This window comes from Aethalodelphis obliquidens, unplaced genomic scaffold, assembly GCF_003676395.1.
Source record: "Aethalodelphis obliquidens isolate GAN/ISIS:26980383/991018 unplaced genomic scaffold, ASM367639v1 scaffold3, whole genome shotgun sequence".
In the NCBI taxonomy this organism is placed as follows: Eukaryota; Metazoa; Chordata; class Mammalia; order Artiodactyla; family Delphinidae; genus Aethalodelphis; species Aethalodelphis obliquidens.
Genome location: NW_020837947.1, coordinates 69,487,661 through 69,502,783, shown reverse-complemented (window position 1 = coordinate 69,502,783; position 15,123 = coordinate 69,487,661). Strand labels below are relative to the sequence as shown.

Here is a 15,123-nt window from a genome sequence, read left to right as displayed (position 1 = left end):
TCTTTACCCATTCATGTGTCGATGGACACTTAGGTTGCTTCCATGTCCTGGCTATTATAAATAGTGCTGCAATAAATATTGTGGTACATGCCTCTTTTTGAATTATGGTTTTCTCAGGGTATATGCCCAGAGGTGGGATTGCTGGGTCATATGTTAGTTCTATTTTTAGTTTTTTAAGGAACCTCCATACTGTTCTCCACAGTGGCTGTATCAATTTACATTCCCACCAACAGTGCAAGAGGGTGCCATTTTCTCCACACCCTCTCCAGCATTTATTTTTTGTAGATTTTTTGATGATGGCCATTCTGACTGGTGTTAGGTGATACCTCATTGTAGTTTTGAGTTGCATTTCTCTAATGATTAGGGATGTTGACTATTCTTTCATGTGTTCGTTGGCAATCTGTATATCTACTTTGGAGAAATGTCTATTTAGGTCTTCTGCCCATTTTTGGATTGGGTTGTTTGTTTTTTTGATATTGAGCTGCATGAGCTGCTTGTATATTTTGGAAATTAATCCTTTGTCAGTTGCTTCGTTTGTAAATATTTTCTCCCATTCTGAGGGCTGTCTTTTCATCCTCTTTATGGTTTCCTTTGCTGTGCAAAAGCTTTTAAGTTCCATTAGGTCCCATTTGTTTATTTTTGTTTTTATTTCCACTTCTCTAGGAGGTGGGTCAAAAAGGATCTTGTTGTGATTTATGTCATAGAGTGTTCTGCCTGTGTTTTCCTCTAAGAGTTTTATAGTGTCTGGCCTTACATTTAGGTCTTTAATCCATTTTGGGTTTATTTTTGTGTATGGTGATAGGAAGTGTTCTAATTTCATTCTTTTACATGTAGCTGTCCAGCTTTCCCAGCACCACTTATTGAAGAGGCTGTCCTTTCTCCATTGTATATTCTTTCTTTTTTTATATTTGATTTAATTTTTAGAAAAGGCTATTCTTTTTTTTTCAATATCTTTATTGGAGTATAATTGCTTTACAATGCTGTATTAGTTTCTGCTTTATAACAAAGTGAATCAGCTATACATATACACATATCCCCATATCTCCTCCCTCTTGCATCTCCCTCCCACCTTCCCTATCTCACCCGTATAGGTGGTCACAGAGCACCCAGCTGATCTCCCTCTGCTATGTGGCTGCTTCCCACTAGCAATCTATTTTACATTTGGTAGTGTATATATGTCCATGCCACTCTCTCACTTTGTCCAAGCTTACACTTCCCCCTACCCGTGTCCTCAAGTCCATTCTCTACGTCTCCGTCTTTATTCCTGTCCTGCCCCTAGGTTTGTCAGAACCTTTTTTTTTTTTTAGATTCCATATATATGTGTTAGCATACAGTATTTGTTTTTCTCTTTCTGACTTACTTCACTCTGTATGACAGACTCTAGGCCCATCCACCTCACCACAAATAACTCAATATCGTTTCTTTATATGCCTGAGTAATATTCCACTGTGTATATGTGCCACATCCTCTTTATCCATTCATCTGTTGATGGACACTTAGGTTGCTTCCATGTCCTGGCTATTGTAAATAGAGCTGCAGTGAACATTGTGGTACATGACTCTTTTTGAATTATGGTTTTCTCAGGGTATATGCCCAGTATTGGGATTGCTGGGTCACATGGTAGTTCTATTTGTAGTTTTCTAAGGAACCTCCATACAGTTCTCCATAGTGGCTGTATCAATTTACATTCCCACCAACAGTGCAAGAGGGTTCCCTTTTCTCCACACCCTCTCCAGCATTTATTGTTTGTAGATTTTTTGATGATGGCCATTCTGACTGGTGTGAGGTGATACCTCGTTGTAGTTCTGATTTCCATTTCTCTAATGATTAGTGATGTTGACTATTCTTTCATGTGTTCGTTGGCTGTCTGTATATCTTCTTTGGAGAAATGTCTATTTAGGTCTTCTGCCCATTTTTGGATTGGGTTTTTTGTTTTTTTGATATTGAGCTGCATGAGCTGCTTGTAAATTTTGGAAATTAATCCTTTGTCAGTTGCTTCATTTGCAAATATTTTCTCCCATTCTGAGGGCTGTCTTTTCCTCTTCTTTATGGTTTCCTTGCTGTGCAAAAGCTTTTAGTTTCACTAGGTCCCATTTGTTTATTTTTGTTTTTATTTCCATTTCTCTAGGAGGTGGGTCAAAAAGGATCTTGCTGTGATTTATGTCCTAGAGTGTTCTGCCTGTGTTTTCCTCTAAGAGTTTTATAGTGTCTGGCCTTAAATTTAGGTCTTTAATCCATTTTGAGTTTATTTTTGTGTATGGTATTAGGGAGTGTTCTAATTTCATTCTTTTACATGTAGCTCTTCAGCTTTCCCAGCACCACTTATTGAAGAGGCTGTCTTTTCTCCACTGTATATTCCTGCCTCCTTTATCAAAAATAAGGTGACCATATGTGCATGGGTTTATCTCTGGGCTTTCTATCCTGTTCCATTGAGCTATATTTCTGTTTTTGTGCCAGTACCATACTGTCTTGATTACTGTAGCTTTGTAGTATAGTCTGAAGTCAGGGCCCCTGATTCCTCCAGCTCCATTTTTCTTTCTCAAGATTGCTTTGGCTATTTGGGGTCTGTTGTGTTTCCATAGAAATTGTGAAGTTTTTTGTTGTAGTTCTGTGAAAAATGCCATTGGTAGTTTGATAGGGATTGCAGTGAATCTGTAGATTGCTTTGGGTAGTAGAGTCATTGTCACAAAGTTGATTCTTCCATTCCAAGAACATGGTATATCTCTCCATGTGTTTATATTATATTTAATTTCTATCATCAGTGTCTTATAGTTTTCTGCATACAGGTCTTTTGTCTGCCTTAGGTAGGTTTATTCCTAGGTATTTTATTCTTTTTGTTGCAATGGTAAATAGGAGTGTTTCCTTAATTTCTCTTTCAGATTTTTCATCATTGGTGTATAGGAATGCAAGAGATTTCTGTGCATTAATTTTGTATCCTGCTACTTTACCAAATTCACTGATTAGCTCTAGTAGTTTTCTGGTAGCATCTTTAGGGTTCAGTATGTATAGGATCATGTCATCTGCAAAGAGTGACAGCTTTACTTTTCCAATTTGGATTCCTTTTCTTTTTCTTCTCTGACTGCTGTGGGTAAAACTTCCAAAACTAAGTTGAGTAATATTGGTGAGGGTGGGCATCCTTGTCTTGTTCCTGATCTTGGAAGAAATGGTTTTAATTTTTTCACCATTGAGAACGATGTTGGCTGTGGGTTTGTCATATATGGCCTTAATTATGTTGAGGTAAGTTCCCTCTATGCCTACTTTCTGGAGAGTTTTTATCATAAATGGATGTTGAATTTTGTCAAAAGCTTTTTCTGCATCCATTGAGATTATCATATGGTTTTTATCTTCCCATTTGTTAATATGGTGTATCACATTGAATGATTTTCGTATGTTGAAGAATCCTTGCATTCCTGGGATAAACCCCACTTGATCATGGTGTATGATCCTTTTAATGTGTTGCTACATTCTGTTTGCTAGTGTTTTGTTGAGGATTTTTGCATCTATGTTCATCAGAGACATTGGCCTGTAGTTTTCTTTTTTTGTGACATCTTTGTCTGGTTTTGGTATCAGGGTGATGGTGGCCTCGTAGAATGAGTTTGGGAGTGTTCCTCCCTCTGCTGTATTTTGGAAGAGTTTGAGAAGGATAGGTGTTAGCTCTTCTCTAAATGTTTGATAGAATTCTCCTGTGAAGCCATCTGGTCCTGGGATTTTGTTTGTTGGAAAATTTTAAATCACAGTTTCAATTTCAGTTTTGTGATTGGTCTGTTTATGTTTTCTATTTCTTCCTGGTTCAGTCTCAGAAGGTATGCTTTTCTAAGAATTTGTCCATTTCTTGCAGGTTGTCCATTTTATTGGCATATAGTTGCTTGTAGTAATCTCTCATGGTCCATTGTATTTCTGCAGTCCATGGGTACTTCTCCTGTTTCATTTCTAATTCTATTGATTTGAGTCTTCTCCCTTTTTTTCCTTGATGAGTCTGGCTAACGGTTTTTCAATCTTTTTTATCTTCTCAAAGAACCAGCTTTTAGTTTTATTGATCTTTGCTAGCATACCCTTCATTTGTTTTTCATTTATTTCTGATCTGATCTTTATGATTTCTTTCCTTCTGCTAACTTTGGGAGTTTTTTGCTCTTCTTTCTCTAATTGCTTTAGGTGTAAGGTTAGGCTGTTTATTTGAGATTCTTCTTGTTTCCTGAGGTAGGATTCTATTGCTATAAACTTCCCTCTTAGAACTGGTTTTGCTGCATCCAATAGGTTTTGGGTCATCGTGTTTTCATTGTCATTTGTTTCTAGGGTTTTTTAAATTTTCTCTTTGATTTCTTCAGTGATCTCTTGGTTATTTAGTAGCATATTGTTTAGCCTCCGTGTGTTTGCATTTTTTACAGCTTTTTTCTTGTATTTGATATCCAGTCTCATAGTGTTGTGGTCAGAAAAGATACTTGATATGATTTCAATTTTCATAAATTTACCAAGGCTTGATTTGTGACCCAGGATATGATCTTTCCTGGAGAATGTCCATGAGCACTTGAGAAGAAAGTGTATTCTGTTGTCTGTGGATGGACTGTCCTGTAATTATAAAATACGTCCATCTTGTTTAATGTGTCATTTAAAGCTTGTGTTTCCTTATTTATTTTCATTTTGGATGATCTGTCCATTGGTGAAAGTGGGGCATTAAAGTCCCCTACTATTATTGTGTTACTGTCGATTTCCCCTTTTATGACTGTTAGCATTTGCCTTATGTATTGAGGTGCTCCCATGTTGGCTGCATAAATATTTACAGTCGTATATCTTCTTCTTGGATCAGTCCTTTGATCATTATGTAGTGTCCTTGTCTCTTGTAATAGTCTTTATTTTAAAGTCTATTTTTTCTGATATGAGAATTGCTACTCCAGCTTTCTGTTGATTTCCATTTGCATGGAATATCTTTTTCCATACCCTAACTTTCAGTCTGTATGTGTCCCTAGGTCTGAAGTGGGTCTCTTGTAGACAGCATATATATGGGTCTTGTTTTTGTATCCCTTCAGCCAGTCCATGTCTTTTGGTGGGAGCATTTAATCCACTTACATTTAAGGTAATTATCGATATGTATGTTCCTATTACCGTTTTCTTCATTGTTTTAGGTTTGTTATAGTAGGTCTTTTCCTTCTCTCGTGTTTCCTACCTAGAGAAGTTCCTTTAACATTTGTTGTAAAGCTGGTTTGGTGATGCTGAATTCTCTTAGCTTTTGCTTGTCTGTAAAGGTTTTAATTTCTGCAACAAATCTGAATGAGATCCTTGCTGGGTAGAGTAATCTTGGCTGTAGGTTTTTCCCTTTCATCACTTTAAATATGTCCTGCCACTCCCTTCTGGCTTACAGAGTTTCTGCTGAAACATCAGCTGTTAACCTTATGGGGATTCCCTTGTATGTTATTTGTTGATTTTGCCTTGCTGTTTTTAATATTTTTTCTTTGTATTTCATTTTTGATAGTTTGATTAATATATGTCTTGGCATGTTTCTCCTTGGATTTATCCTGTATGAGAGTACGGGACTCTCTGCACTTCCTGGACTTGATTGACTATTTCCTTTCCCATGTTAGGGAAGTTTTCAACTATAATCTCTTCAAATATTTTCTCAGTCCCTTTCTTTTTCTCTTCTTCTTCTGGGAGCCCTACAATTCGAATGCTGGTGCATTTAATGTTGTCCCAGAGGTCTCTGAGACTGTCCTCAATTCTTTTCATTCTTTTTTCTTTATTCTGCTCTGCAGTAGTTATTTCCACTATTTTATATTCCAGGTTACTTATCCATTCTTCTGCCTCATTTATTCAGCTATTGTTCATTTATTGTGTTGTTCATCATTGTTAGTTTGCTCTTTAGTTCTTCTAGGTCCTTGTTAAATGTTTCTTTTATTTTCTCCATTCTACTTCCATGGTTTTGTATCATCTTTACTATCATTACTCTGAATTCTTTTTCAGGTAGACTCCTATTTCCTTTTTATTTTTTAGGTCTGGTGGGGTTTTACCTTGCTCCTTCATCTGCTGTGTATTTCTCTGTCTTCTCATTTTGCTTAACTTACTGTGTTTGGGGTCTCCTTTTTGCAGGCTACATGTTCATAGTTTCCGTTGTTTTTGGTGTCTGCCCACAGTGGGTAAGGTTGGTTCAGTGGATTGTGTAGGTTTTCTGGTAGAGGGGACTGATGCCTGTGTTCTGATGGATGAGGCTGGATCTTGTCTTTCAGGTAGGCAGGACTGCATCCAGTGGTGTGTTTTGGTGTTTCTATGAACTTAGTATGATTTTAGGCAGCCTCTCTGCTAATGGGTGGGGTTGTGTTCCTATCTCGTTAGTTGTTTGGCATGGGGTTTCCAGCACTGTAGCTTGCTGGTCGTTGAGTGGAGCTGGGTCTTAGCATTGAGATGGAGATCTCTGGGAGAACTCTTGCTGAATGATATTACATGGGGCCGGGCAGTCTCTGGTGGCCTAATGTCCTGAACTCGGCTCTTCCATCTCAGAGGCTCAGGCCTGACGCCCAGCTGGAGCACCAAGACCCTGTCAGCCATACGGCCACGTACATGGGGAGTTTTTGCCTTTTGGGAGGTCTGAGGTCTTCTGCCAGCATTCAGTAGGTGTTCTGTAGGAGTTGTTCCACATGTAGATGTATTTTTGATGTATCTGTGGGGAGGAAGGTGATCTCCATGTCTTACTCCTCCCCCATCTTCAGAGAAAACCCCTGGGAAGAGTCTTTCCCTCATATGGACTTTGGAACTTTGGCCTTTGGAACTCTGAGGAGCTGATGTCAACCCATTTCAACACAAAACATTAAGAGTTGCCCCATCTCTTTGTTTCCTTTGCCCCTTTGATGGTTCTGCCACAAGGCACAGACTCAGCTGTGGGAGGCAACTGGTCCCAGGAGAATGAGACGCTGGAGCAAACTTGAACTTGACCCCAACCAGCGGTTCAATGCTCAGATGCTGAGTGTGGTTCCTGGGAAAGAAGGGAGCTTGGCAGTGCTGCTCTCACTGCTTTGTGTACTCACTGCCTCTGTAAAAGCTTAGCTCCCTGCTAGCAGACTAACCCCAATCTTGCTTCTTGCAAAAAGTATAGAAGTTCAGTTGAAGGTGCTGAAACATTACCAGAGAATCCCGGAGAGTGAGAAGCACAGGGACTTTTATCTCCTCTCTATGGAGCCTCATCCTCAGCACCCAGCCAGCTCATTTGCTTCCACCTTCTGCATGCATGTCTCTGATGCCGAACACTGAACTGAATCTCAGAGACAGGGTTTTGGGTGAAGTAGAAAAGAATAGCTTTATTGCTTTGCCAGGCAAAGGGGACCACAGTGGGTTAATGCCCTCAAAACTGTCTGTCCCCTTACTTTTTTATTTTGATGACTTGTGCCAGGTGGCTAAACATCCCAGGACAGTCCTGACTCAAGCGTACCTGGAGAAGGCAGTCAGTGGGCTTGACACTGAGTTGAGACTGGGGGCGAGGGGAGTGTTCAAAGGGCCTGGGACTCAGTCAGAAGCCCTGTGCTCTCATGCAGGCTGTGCCTCTCAGGAACATCAACTTTTCAAGTTTGTCAGTCAATTTCTCCGAGTCCCAGTTTTTTCTTTAATAAAATAGACATGCCATTTTATAAAGTCAATGTGTATGTAGATATGTACATATGTATAGAGGTATATGTATTACACATGTATATATGAATAATATTATTTTATAAAGTTACAGGGATTAAATGAGAACATGTATTCCTACTCATATGTGTCTACCTTTACATACATACACCCACACACATCCCCACTCACTAACTCTGTGAAATGGAAAAGTGAGGTGTTAATATATAACCAGAGCAAACAATGCTTTCATATTTTTCTCATCTAAATGAAACTGATGACATGTTCTATGAATAACCATAGAAGAGGGGCAAATATTAAGGTTCTTAAAGAATCCATAATATTTGTGGCTTGCCTTTCTCACTTGGGGGGTAAAGTTTGGGGAGAAGATGCATTGGGGAGGCAGCTTCTGTAAGAGCATATGCAATTCTGCTCCGGAGTCCCTGCCCACAGACCCCCCAGACGTCAGCTGAATTCTCTGAAGGCACAAGGATGGTCCTTGTAGTGTTGTACCCCTTCAGCCCTGGCTCCATCTAAGACTGAGAACAGGCTCCTTGCTGCACTGTCCGTGGTTCTGGCCCCCGGGTCACAGAAGCTAGGCCGTGTCCAGAGGCTTAGGAGGGCGAGGAGGGTGGCAGCCACCCTGCACCCCAGCTGCATACACCCTTGCTGCAGTCCTGACTCCTGTCCGGTCCCCTGTCTTCTGTGACTGTCAGGACCCAGAAGTGCTCTGTGCTGTGGACAGTTGATCTTTCCTCACAACTGACCAGCACTTCCTGTACTGACTGAGGAGACAGACATCTGCAGATTCAGTAATATTTAAGAAGGATCTGGAACACACGTGTGCTCTGAGCCTCCAGTTTTCTGATTTTGCAAAGAAAATTCTTTGCTTTACTAAGACAGACTTTTTAAAGAGACTATTAAAAAATAAAAATTAAAAAAATAAAACAGACTATTAATAGATGATACAAACCCCCCTTTTTTAATTCTTCCAGCTTCCCTGTAATATGCACTGCTTCCTCTGACACTTTGTACCAGTGGCAGTCTGAGGGTTACCATACTCTCCCTGCTCACAAGCCAAGTGCTCTTCACATTTTGCAAGCCTATCTGCTCCCAGGACTTTTAATATTACACGCAGTGTTTGCCGGAGAAGGGCATTCCCAGCAGTGAAGTCATCCAGAAGAATTTTAGCTTATCCCCTGCCATAGAAAGTCACTAGGACCTGAGTTGCTCAAATGAATTTTAGCATCAGAGAAACTAGATTAGAAAGTTGTTGTTCCAGGGAGATCAGCTCTGTGCTTTGTGACGACCTAGAGGGGTGGGATAGGGAGGGTGGGAGGGAGACACAAGAGGGAGGGGATATGGGGACATATGTATACATATAGCTGATTCACTTTGTTATACAGCAGAGACTAACACAACATTGTAAAGCAATTATACTCCAATAAAGATGTTAAAAAAAAAAAAGAAGAGTAAACCTGAACCTGTCAAAGGGAATTAAATGATATGTTGCACCAGGAAGAAAAAAATAAAGGAAGTTGTTGCTCTACCAACAAGATTATATGAATGACTAGGTAAAGTTAGTTCTTTATCCACATATTCCAATAAAAAAGTACACTGTGGAAAGTATGGCATTTGTCCTACACAACAGATAAGATCTTTATTTTTTGGATGGGGCACTGTCTTTTTTTTTTTAATTTTTATTTTACATTGGAGTAGAGTTGATTTACAATGTTGTGTTAGTTTCAGGTGTACAGAAAAGTGATTCAGTTATACTTATACATATATCTATACTTTTTCAAATCCTTTTCCCATTCAGGTTATTACAGAATATTGAGTAGACTTCCTTGTGCTATACAGTAGGTCCTGGTTGGTTATCTATTTTAAATATAGTAGTGTGTATATGTTAATCCCAAGCTCAGATATAATCTTTAAAAGATATGTTTTGATCTTATTTCAGCTACCAACTCCTAATTTGGGGTGTGTGTGCGTGTGTGTGTTTGTGTGTGTAAGGACTACTATGGTGAGTCATCTTTCAAGGAGGCATAGCTGAGTGGTTGAGAGTTCATTCTCTAGTACCAGTCAGACCCAGTTCTAATCCAGGCTTGGTCCCTAACCAGATGGTGACTTTGGGCAAGCTACCCCAAGCCTCTGAGACTACAAAATGGAGATAATACCAAATTCAGAGATTACTTATTGAAACATATGAGGAAATGTTAACTAGTAATATTGCCACCTAACCTACTTGTTTGGGAAATTGGTATTTTTATTGCTTGTTTTTTGAAGTGCAAATGTCTTTTTTTGATGCTTCCTCTCATCACTTATTTGGAATTTTCAGGTTCTAGACAGCTTTTAGTGACCGCCTTATCCTGATGGGCTAGAATTTTTACCCAACTCCGAACTGCTGTCACCAGGTAGAGACGGAGCCAAATTCTGAGAACGTTGCATTACAGCTGCCTCTGCCCGTGCGCTCTCCCCATCAGTCAAGTGTGCTGGGCTCTGCTGACTGCTGGTTCACAAAACAAATAAAAGTAGTGTTGTGGTTACCTGCCCCCTGCTGCATCGTTTCTTCTATCCTTTCAGATCTCACTTATTTAGGATGTAATCAACTCCACACAGCCAACAAACAAACATCACACACACACACACACACACACACACACACACACACACACACACACTGGTTATGCAGGAAGAAGTTAAACTAAAGCTGAAATATTCAGCAAGAGCTCATTCTCTACACACTTGGGATTTTCAGAAGGAAACACCTCTCTAACCTTAGCTGTCAACACATCAACAAAACTGTTCCAAAATTCTACGATAGTTTTCTCTGGCCCCCTGGAGAACGCTTAGGAGCAGACTTTTCTCCATGTCAGTTTTCTTCATCTTCTAGCCCCACGCTAGGGTCACCCTTCCCGGACCTCTACTGTGCTCCACTCTGGTGGTTCTGTCCCTTCAATCAGAATCTTTATTGCTCAACCCCTATCTCCCAACCCAAACACAAAGTCCAAAGTCTGCCTCCACCATTGCCAAGTCCCCAATCTTTGTCTCTTGGTCACAAATTGAGTTCATCTTTTTCTTTGTAATTCGAAACAATAAACTTCCAATTGGAAGTGGACAAATAAAGCACAACTGTTGAATCAGAGTTCAACATCATTGACCTGATAATAAAGACAACAAAATTAATCAAGGAGGGAATAAAGACACAGACCTACTAGAGAATGGACTTGAGGATATGGGGAGGGGGAAGGGTAAGCTGTGACAAAGTGAGAGAGTGGCATGGACATATATACACTACCTTTTGTAAATAAGGTAAAACAGATAGCTAGTGGGAAGCAGCCACATAGCACAGGGAGATCAGCTCGGTGCTTTGTGACCACCGAGAGGGGTGGGATAGGGAGGGTGGGAGGGAGGGAGATGCAAGAGGGAAGAGATATGGAAACATATGTATATGTATATCTGATTCACTTTGTTATAAAGCAGAAACTAACACACCATTGTAAAGCAATTATACTCCAATAAAGATGTTAAAAAAAATAAAGAATAATAAATTTTTTTACTTATCACCTAAGGTACCTCAGATACCTCAGAGATACTCTCTATTTTAATTGCCACAATAATCACTAAATTAAGAAACTGGAGCCAGAGTGGTCATTGAGTTTCCCAGAGTCACACAGCAAGTAAGCCACAGGTCAAGACTCAAAGCTCGGACTGTCGGATTCCAGAGCCTGAGTTTTTGAACTATTCATCACCACACTTGGCTCCTCAGACTTACCAGGAACACTAGGGCTTCACATAGGGCAAGAGAAAGTCAAGTAACAACTCACGTAGTTATTAATACCCAATCTGTGATTTATGAAACAAGGAGTGTGAGACAGCATCAGCAGGGACCCCTTTACTTAATGTGATCAGGTCACCTGAGACACTCAATCCTACCATCTTCCTCTCCTCAGACACAACACAGCGCTTGCCACAGTGCCTGGTATTTACGGGCTTTGTTCTACACATCCGCCGCCTATCCAGACTGTGAGCTCCTCAAGGGCAAGAACTATTCTTGTTTATTTCTGCATCCCAGTGCTTCACTTAGCAGATGTCCCACTGCATGTTTATTGATGAATCCAAACTGAGTCCAGAATTTTTTATTATGACATCTCTTCCCTGATTTCCTCCTCTGAGACTCTTATCTGTCGCCATTGCTTTTCTAGATTTATATTCTTTTTTACCTATTTTGTATGGAGGGTTTTTGCTTGTTTCTATTGTTCTCATATGTTGGGCTAAAATAGAAAGCAATCCCAACATACACACACTACTATATATAAGATAGATAACCAAAAAGGACCTACTGTAAAGCACAGGGAAGTCTACTCAATATTCTGTGATAACCTATATGGGAAAAGAATCTGAAAAAGAATGAATATATGTATATGTATAACTGCATCACTTTCCTGTACACCTGAAACTAACACAACATTGTAAATTAACTCTACTCCAATAAAATTAAAAAAAAAAAAAGAAAGCAATCCCAGAAAGACAGTCCCTTTTCCCTAAAGGAGGAAACTGAGTCATGGGACCAGATGCTTCTAGCCTCATGACTGTACAAATAATCCCTTCTCCTATTGAAAGCCAAAGTATGTAGAGAATTAAAAGAAAAGTTTAAAACACTTCAAAATATGTAAGCAACTTCAGTAATAAAATCTCAAAATGCAGAAGCCCAAGGATGAAAGGGGGAGAAAAGTTTCCAACTCAAGCATCCCATTTCTGGTGCTTTGGGTTGAGAAGGACTCTAAGCCCAAGCTAAGGCTCAGTGAGAAATGGGACTAAGATTATCAGGGGACTGGGAGATGGCCCCACAGACGTCTTGTATTTGCCATCCGTGGAATAACATAATAAAATAATATTACTTAACCATCGCACAATTTTATATTTTTTAGTATTGCTCAGCAGGAAATAACCTGAGGATTACGAGCATACCTGTTTGCACAGAGGGCAGTGACAATCCATCACTTTCCGTTGTTGTTTCATCTCCCAGTTCTGCCTTAAGTAACTATATTTTATGTTCTTCCTTGTTGATAATAAAAATCAGAAGTCCAGAAATGACTGGTGAGGAGAAATATAGAATTCCCAGGAGGGGCCATTTTGTCATTAGTTACAATCAATATGCAAGGCAGCTAATTCCACACCATCAGGGAAGACCAACAACAGGCCCGAGACACTTCCTGACCAGGACTAGTGAAAACAGGCACACAGGGAGGGTGACTCATATTTCTAGCAAGTGACCAGAGTGTGGGTAATAATAATAAACAGCAGCTGCTCCCACGTTTGAGTGCCTCCTTTATTCCAGGCCCCAATCTAGGAGCTTCACGTACATTAAGTCCAGAATAATATCCCTCAAATGTTAAGGTGAAGAAACTTGCCCAGGGTCAAAGAACAAACCACATTCCCAAACAAAGTCTATTAAATACACCGAACTGTATTTTGTACCAAACTATTTAATAGCCGACAGAAAGGATCAAACTGTGAAAATACCCTGGAATAGCCTGTGGGTAAGAGTAAATAAATGATACAAATATTTAAAAACTCACCTTTTGCTGTAATTTTTAGTGACCTTTGTACCTAGAAGTCTTTTTTTCCTAGATATTTCTATTTTTTTATTTTCTCACAAGGCTTTTTAAAAAAATTAACATTCTAGTTTGTCATTCTAAATAATTAGGTAATCTACTGGTGAGCATTTTTGGAATGGGTCAGTCCTCATCTTTTTTTCTATTCCTGAAAAATCAAAAGAAAACACACACACACACACACACACACACACACACACACACACACACACACACGCTACTTCTTGGCTACCATACGAGTCTAGCAGACAGGGTTCCGGCTACAAGTGGCCAAACATCCCATTTAAATCACTTAAACGACTTTATTATTTTTTAACATCTTTATTAGAGAATAATTGTTTTACAATGGTGTGTTAGTTTCTGCTTTATAACAAAGTGAATCAGCTATACATATACATATATCCCCATATCCCCTCCCTCTTGCATCTCCCTCCCACCCTCCCTATCCCACCCCTCTAGGTGGTCACAAAGCACTGAGCTGATCTCCCTGTGCTATGTGGCTGCTTCCCACTAGCTATCTATTTTACATTTGGTAGTGTGTATATGTCCATGCCACTCTCTCACTTTGCCCCAGCTTACCCTTCTCCCTCCCTGTGTCCTCAAGTCCATTCTCTACATCTGCATCTTTATTCCTGTCCTGTCCCTAGGTTCATCAGAACATTTTTTTTTTTTTAGATTCCATATATATGTGTTAGCATATGGTATTTGTTTTTCTCTTTCTGACTTACTTCACTCTGTATGACAGACTCTAGGTCCATCCATCTCACTACAAAAACCCAATTCGTTTCTTTTTATAGCTGAGTAATATTCCATTGTATCTATGTGCCACATCTTCTTTATCCATTCATCTGTTGATGGACACTTAGGTTGCTTCCATGTCCTGGTTATTGTAAATAGAGCTGCAATGAACATTGTGGTACATGACTCTTTTTGAATTATGGTTTGCTCAGGGTATATGCCCAGTAGTGGGATTGCTGGGTTGGATGGTAGTTCTATTTTTAGTTTTTTAAGGAACCTCCATACTGTTCTCCATAGTGGCTGTATCAATTTACATTCCCACCAACAGTGCAAGAGGGTGCCCTTTTCTCCACACCCTCTCCAGCAAAAATATGGAATGCTCACGAATTTGCGTGTCATCCTTGCACAGGGGCCATACTAATCTTCTCTGTATCACTCCAATTTTAGTCCAGCACTGTAGCTTGCTGGTCGTTGAGTGGAGCTGGGTCTTAGCATTGAGATGGAGATCTCTGAGAGAGCTTTCGCCATTTGATATTACATGGAGCTGGGAGGTCTCTGTTGTACCAATGTCCTGAACTCGGGTCTCCCACCTCAGAGGCACAGGCCTGACACCTGGCCGGAGCACCAAGACCCTGTCAGCCACACGGCTCAGAATAAATGGAAGAAAAAAAGAAAGAAAGAAAAATATAAAATAAAATAAAGTTATTAAAATAAAAAATTATTAAAAATTTTAAAAATTTAAAATAATTTAAAAAAGAAAGAAAGAAAGAGAGCAACCAAACCAAAAACAAATCCACCAATGATAACAAGCGCTAAAAACTATACTAAAAAAAATGGACAGACAGAACCCTAGGACAAATGGTAAAAGCAGAGCTATGTAGACAAAATCACACCAAGCATAGAAAAAAGGAAGAGAGCAACCAAATCAATAAATAAATCTACCAATGATAATAAACTCTAAATACTAAACTAAGATAAACATAAAACCAGAAACAAATGAGACGTAGAAAGCAAACCCCGCGTGTACAGTTGCACCCGATGTCCACCTCCTCAATTTGGGATGATTCATTGTCTATTCAGGTATTGCACAGATGCAGGTACATCAAGTTGATTGTGGAGCTTTAATCCGCTGCTTCTGAGGCTGTTGGGAGAGATTTCCCTTTCTCTTCTTTGTTCACACAGC

The 15,123-nt window shown here is 39.7% G+C and overlaps 1 non-coding gene across 1 annotated transcript; it reads right to left on the bottom strand.

Annotated features, from left to right (window-relative positions):
- Positions 1-14,305: 14,305 nt before the first annotated feature.
- On the bottom strand, positions 14,306-14,407 carry LOC113613322 (U6 spliceosomal RNA). The gene has a single exon (XR_003430176.1). It is a non-coding gene; the product is annotated as a U6 spliceosomal RNA (small nuclear RNA).
- Positions 14,408-15,123: the final 716 nt, after the last annotated feature.